This window comes from Aegilops tauschii, chromosome 5 (genome assembly GCF_002575655.3).
Source record: "Aegilops tauschii subsp. strangulata cultivar AL8/78 chromosome 5, Aet v6.0, whole genome shotgun sequence".
NCBI lineage: Eukaryota > Viridiplantae > Streptophyta > Magnoliopsida > Poales > Poaceae > Aegilops > Aegilops tauschii.
The window spans coordinates 122,283,345-122,289,766 of NC_053039.3; positions in this window are offsets into that span (position 1 = coordinate 122,283,345).

The window sequence follows — 6,422 nt, forward strand, 5'->3', positions numbered from 1 at the left end:
GACAAGAAACCTTTTTTTAGATTTCTCACCACAACTACAGCCATGTACAACACAGCCTGCACGATATGTAGACGATAGCCAATCTAGGCGTGTCTGCTGGAGTCTGGTCACATGCACGGACGAACTGATCTTCCGTGTCTTGCAGGGATCGTCCAGGCACCAACGTACTACAACACTTCTCTAGTACTATCGCTCGTCTCCCTCTTCTATTAAGTCACCCGACTTGCGGGGCCGGGGAGTGTGCCTATGGTCGGTTCTCAATTGCCGTCCCACATGTGTGTGCAAACGCAATATGACGCGCGTTCCATTCGAAGAGCAGCGTGCCAGACCGACCGACCGTCTGGGGTGCGACGCGAACGCGACGGGCGTGATGTATACTCCGTACATGTGTACCGCCGTTTTCTAGACGCTTTGCTCCATGGCGCGGGCGCAATCCATGGATACAAAATTAGTATACTGTATACTATTTAAAAGTCGAGGGCGTGGCTTTTCCTGCGCGGTAGGCGACGGGGCAGTTCCGCCTAGTCGGTTCGACAGAGACGCGAGAAGACGAGGGAGTAGGCTGCTGCAAACGTAGGGCTGTGTGATTTGACAGCGAGTTACTGCTGGACAGGTGGGGCCCCGTGATTTGACTTGCCATTATCATTTTAACTGCGGCGCTATGACCGGCGTGAGTCTCCCGATTCCTGACCACCTCCATACAGGTGCCTCTCCCAGTGCTCCACCATGTAGTAGAGGCTGGCTCTTGCATGAGAGCCCACTTCTCCACTTTTTCCTTGCCTCTCTTTCCTCCACATATGCAAAAATGCCATGTAAAGCACACTATTGTACTTACTTTTACTTGCTCCTACAGGTGCTTAAGCTTGCCACATAGGCATAAAGTCTGATGTGGCAAGTTAATCAAGAAGAGAGGGACTAGTTTGGTGACCCAAGGAAGAAACGGTGCTAAGCGCGTGTACCTAGGTGAAAAGACAATTTTGAGTCTATATCTAATTACATGAAGCAAACTTAGCAACACCATTTCATTGGAAGAGGTCACTCCTTGGCAAATGCAATAAATACTAGTACTCCCTGTGTCCCATAATATAAGAACGTTTTTGGCACTACACTAGTGTCAAAAACATTCTTATATTATGGGATGAAGGGAGTACGAAGAAAGAGATAGAGAGGAGTAAAAAAACACTTATAGCCAACCTTGTTGTAGTATGAGTGACTAAGTGATGACTATGTATGACATGCCAACATCAGATAGCCTAACGCACCATGTTAAATCTCCAAGGGCGCGACCGCGCGAGCGACGCGACGGTCGTGGTAGGCGCGACCATGATACGGGCTGCTGGCAGCCCTTGGATCTGAGATCAAACGGTCGCATGCTAAGTTGCTGAAAATTTGCAGAATAACCCTCCAGGATAGGATATTCACCCATAGGTCTAGAATCACGCCATGCAACCGTTCGATCTCAGATCCAAGGGCTCTCGGATGCCCATATCATGGGAGAATGGAAAGCCACTACCTTGCCGTTCGCACGCTGGCAGTGTCGTTGCTCATGGTGGTTCTAATGCAGTGTCTACCGGAATAGTTGCAAAGTTTAATTTCTGGTGTGCTTAATTTAATTTGAGGGGTGTGTTGTGCTGAGCCCCCAGCAGAACTATGTTATGTTTCTTCTCGTTACTTTAACTCTTCAGTACGTACATACTAGTATTTCTTACATTTCATCTTTTAGTTGGTATAGTACTACCACTCGTTTCTTCACATTATATACGTACAATATATATGGCCAATATCATATAGCCAGCAGTTTAGTTGTCAAAGAATTTCAGGGTGCTTAGTTTTGTCAAAGAATTCCAGGATGCTTAGAGGGTGCTTGGATCCAAGGGACTTATTTTAGTCTGACTAAAAATAGGTTCTTTAAGAGGCTAAAGTTCCAAGCACCCCTGACTAAAGAGGGGCTAAAACTAGTCTTGAGACTGAATTTTTTTAGTCAGGGGTACCCCTACTAAAATGTGTATTAGTCCTCTCTCTACTCATTTAACTCCTCTCCTTTAACACAGGCGAGTTCTGGATTGGAGGGTTTGGAGGATAATAAATGCTCATTAACTTGATTTTAGCCTTTTTAGTATTTGGATCCAAGCATGGGTGAGGCTAGCATGTTTTAGTCCCACTACTTTTAGTCATAGGACTAAAACGTATCCAAGCACCCTCTTAGTTTTATTTGAGGGGTGGGTTGTGCTGGACACCATTACTGTGACTAGCCTTTTTAATAGTACTATATGCATAATTTGGCGACGAGCGCTCTCTATATGTACCACCTTTTTTTTAATTTCAAGTTTTGCTCCATGGCGCAATCCATCGATACTACTGCTGTACAAAAGTATACATTTTTAAAAGGCTAGAGGGCGGGGCAGTCTAGCTTGGTCGGTTTCATGAGAGGTGAGGGCCTTTGTGATTTGACGGCTCATTACTGCTGGAAGGCGGGGCCTTGTGATTTGACTGCTCGTATAAATGCGCCGACGACCTGATCGAGGAGGAGCAAAGAACCGTGCGGTATACTCAAGTTTTCCACTGGAGTAGTACTGCGACGGAGGAGCACGAAACACGGCAGCCCAGTGCCATATGGCGATAAAAAATGATCTAATTTGCTAGTCATCTCATTGTTAGCATTGTTCTATTCATTCCCTAAAAAAACCATTGTTCTATTCATGCCTCGCAGAGAACATGACACGTGCGGCGAAACACCCGAAGGAAAAGATGAAACACATGAGCAAAAGAAGAAGGAAGATTATCACCCCAAATGGTCTAATTCGCCGCGAAGTCGTAACTGCTTCTTCATCGCCTCCACGACCTCCATCTCCTTGCGCGTCTCCTCCGCCATCTTATTCATTCTGTCCATGACGCGGGATTTCTCGACGCGAGCCTTCATCATCTGTTCCACGGCCGCATTACGTACCTTGACAGCAGCCGGGTGCTCGATGCGGAGCTTCGCCAACTCCTCCTTCTGTTCCATGACGAGGGCCTGCAACATCTTCATCGAGGAACTACTATTCTCATGCAGCTTCTTCTAGCCGGCGTTCTTCTCCTTCAACAGGTCGATCTCGTGGCAGAGCGTCGCCTTGTCCTCCTGAAGTCGCAGTATTTCGCCGATCGCCTTCTTCTCCGAGGCAATGCTCTTCTTCAGCAGCATCACGAAGCCGGCGGTCAACTCCCCCTGCTGATTGAGCTCAGCGGGCATCTCGTCGAGGCTCTCCTTCAGCAACTCCATCAAGCCTTGGATGAACTCCTTCTGCTTATTGAGCTGATCGGGCATGCCGTCGAGGGATAACGACTCCAGCTCTGCCGGCTCGGCATGTTCGCCTCCGGGGCAAGGGCGCTCCTGGGAGCCATCGCCTGCCCGTGAGAGATCTTTCCAGGTCTCTGCATGGCGGCGAGCCCTCTTTTTTTCCGCAGCCTTGGTTGCCGCTCCCTTGTTACGAGTAGTTCTCGACCTAGAGCTCTGCTCACCAGCCATGGCAACGACGGACGAAGAAGAAGCACTTATGAGGAGGAAAGGTAGAATAATTTTCGGTTAGGTAGTTCCCCTTTTTATAACCTAAGTACTAGCACTAGTACTAATACCTGCATAGTGGGAACACGTTCAGGTTTGGTACGTACTAGTAGGTGTGAGCAGGCTTTCGAATGTGATGGGAACAAGGTAAAGATTAATTGATGGTTTTGGTTTCGAGGCCCGAAACGGCTCCCGATGAGTTTAGCGGAACATAAATTTCAAGTACTACACTGCTCAAATGCGTAAATATTATGTTACTGTCAAAAATTGGCACAAAATACGAAGGAGACCAATGGAAGTACTACTAGCAACCCACGATTTAAATACTCGCATGCGCGCAGTGGAGTAATAATGTCTTTCTTCCGCCCTCACATCCACTCAATTTGCATGCGCTGTATTAATTGCCCATCAATGAAGTGAACGACTTTACACGCGTCAAATTATCACATGGGGTGGATCTTGGTACAAAATTGCGTCCGCCCGTGTACCCGCGTGTGCGTGCGAGGGAATGAGTGCGTGCGTGGCATGCGTGCACATCTTCGCTTCATGCATGTACCGCCAGTATGGCTCAGGGAGGACGAGTACATTCTTCCGGAACCAGCAGCACGTCACTGTGATCAATCCACGCAAGGAGGTCGCGACAACGCCTCCACATGTGCCACGTGGCTTCATGAACTATAAGAGAGACACTGTGTAGCGTGCCATTGGTATTCTAATTTACGTGTTTTGCACATACTCGAAGTACTAGTAAGGTACACGTGCATTGCACGCATCAGGTTTTGCAACCAAATTATGAATAAATACCACACTATAGCATGTAAGCTCTGAGTCATATATGCCTGATGTAGCCCTTCATTTAATTCTTATAGTTCATCTCATTCAAAATCAATTAGTTTTTATAAAAAAGCTAAGAACGCGGGAATAGGAAAAACATGGGATTATAGTGGAATGTCGTCTTGAATCCTACAGGATTGTACGAGTGTTTGATTGTGCATAGAAAAAACGTAGAATTCTTTCAAAGAGGTTTGAGTGGATGGGATGTTTCCTATGAAATCTAGTGCAAATGAATCATATGGAAAAATTCCTATGGTTTACAATCGTACGAATCAAACAACCAAGATAGGAAAATTCCTAATGATTAGAATCCTCCAAAATTCCTTTGAGAATCCTTTGAATCAAAGAAGCCCTTAATCTATTTTATGATTCATGGAATTGTGCGTTGTAAAGCATAAAGTAAAAACAAATAATGGCAATTCAACTAGAAATAAAGTTTGGGCAGTTATGATACGGAAGATTCTAGAACAAAAGAGAACCACTGTTGTTTTGAGGTTTGTGCATTATGCTTAAGTTCAACCATGGAGTCTGCTAGATTGTACATGTGGCAAAATCCGGTGGGAGGCTAGAAGATGGTGCGAGGGACCAAGTGGAGGGAGACTATGAAGGAATGCACAAGTGCGAGATCGATATTTAGAGAGGGGGGGCGAACACGTGCGCTGTTGCGCGCAGTGGCGGGGCCATGAAAAATAAATGAGCTAGGGGGCCAAGCATTGCTAATCCTTTACGAGGAGGGTCAATTCATGAACTTAAACCATTTTTAGCAGCAATTGTCTAATGATCACATTCATATTAGCCTCGATATATAGTGAAGTTAGGGGGGAGGGGGCAGGGCCCTTACTGCCCCTGTCTTCGCCATTGTGCACGCGTCTGAGAGATGAAGCGGAAGGCATGGATGATGAGAGGGGGACGTTGGATACATAATTAATGTGGGTGTATTAGCTATATATGTTAATCCTATATAGAGATGTGTAGATTGATCGATGTGGACGTGGGAAAGAGGGTGAGACCTCACTGGATATATCGATTGATCGGTTTGTGTGGAAAACTATGAAAGACCTAGCTATATACACACATACATAGAGGAACATCGATCGTTGCGCATGCACGCATGAGAGATAAAGAATGCCCGATATGATGGAGAGGGGGATGTGTGTGGGTGTGTGCCTTCATGGGATACCGACCTGAAGAAAAAGATTGCATGCGTGCGATGGATAATGCCGACTGGTAGTGTGTGTACATGCATGCACGTGAGAAAGTTAGTGGTACAATTATAAAGAGAAGACTACTGTGTGGGTGTAAAAGAATAGGTGAGGCCATAATCAATGTAAAGTTGAATTCAAATATTTGAATAAGAGATCCTGATGTTTGAAACCCATGCATGCACGAATATAACGGAGATCTGCGCGGTGTGGTTTGGAAACGAGCATGTTGTAATATATACACATTGAACAAGGTCAGACTGATTTGAATTTGAGATACCGATGGCAGACATCATTTGGCCACGTCGCATCCGTGCATGGACACACTATTCTAATTGGAGATGATGGGCGGCTTTCGCATCACATATCTATATCTATACCCCTATATATATATATATTATATTTTATATTTTTTTTATATTGTGTGCGGGTAACTTTAACTTTGAAAGATGGTCGTTGGATGAGGCGAATCCGATGGTCCAAAGATGGCAAATTTGAGCACTACTGGCCGTTGGATATCATCTAGATTCCACCAGATTTCGCCACATGTATAATATAGAAGACTCCATGGTTGAACTTAAGCATAATGCACAAACATCAAAACACAAGCACTTCTTATTTGTTCTAGAATCTTCCGTATCAGAATTGCCCAAATGTTTTTCTACATGATTTGCCATTATTTGTTTTTACTTTATGTCTTACGACGCACAATTCCATGATCTTAAAATAGATTAGCTTTCTTATAAAAACTTGATGATTTTGAATGAAATGAACTATAAGAAGTAAACGAACATCTAGATCATGCATATATGACTCAAAGCTTGCATGCTATAATGTGGTATTTT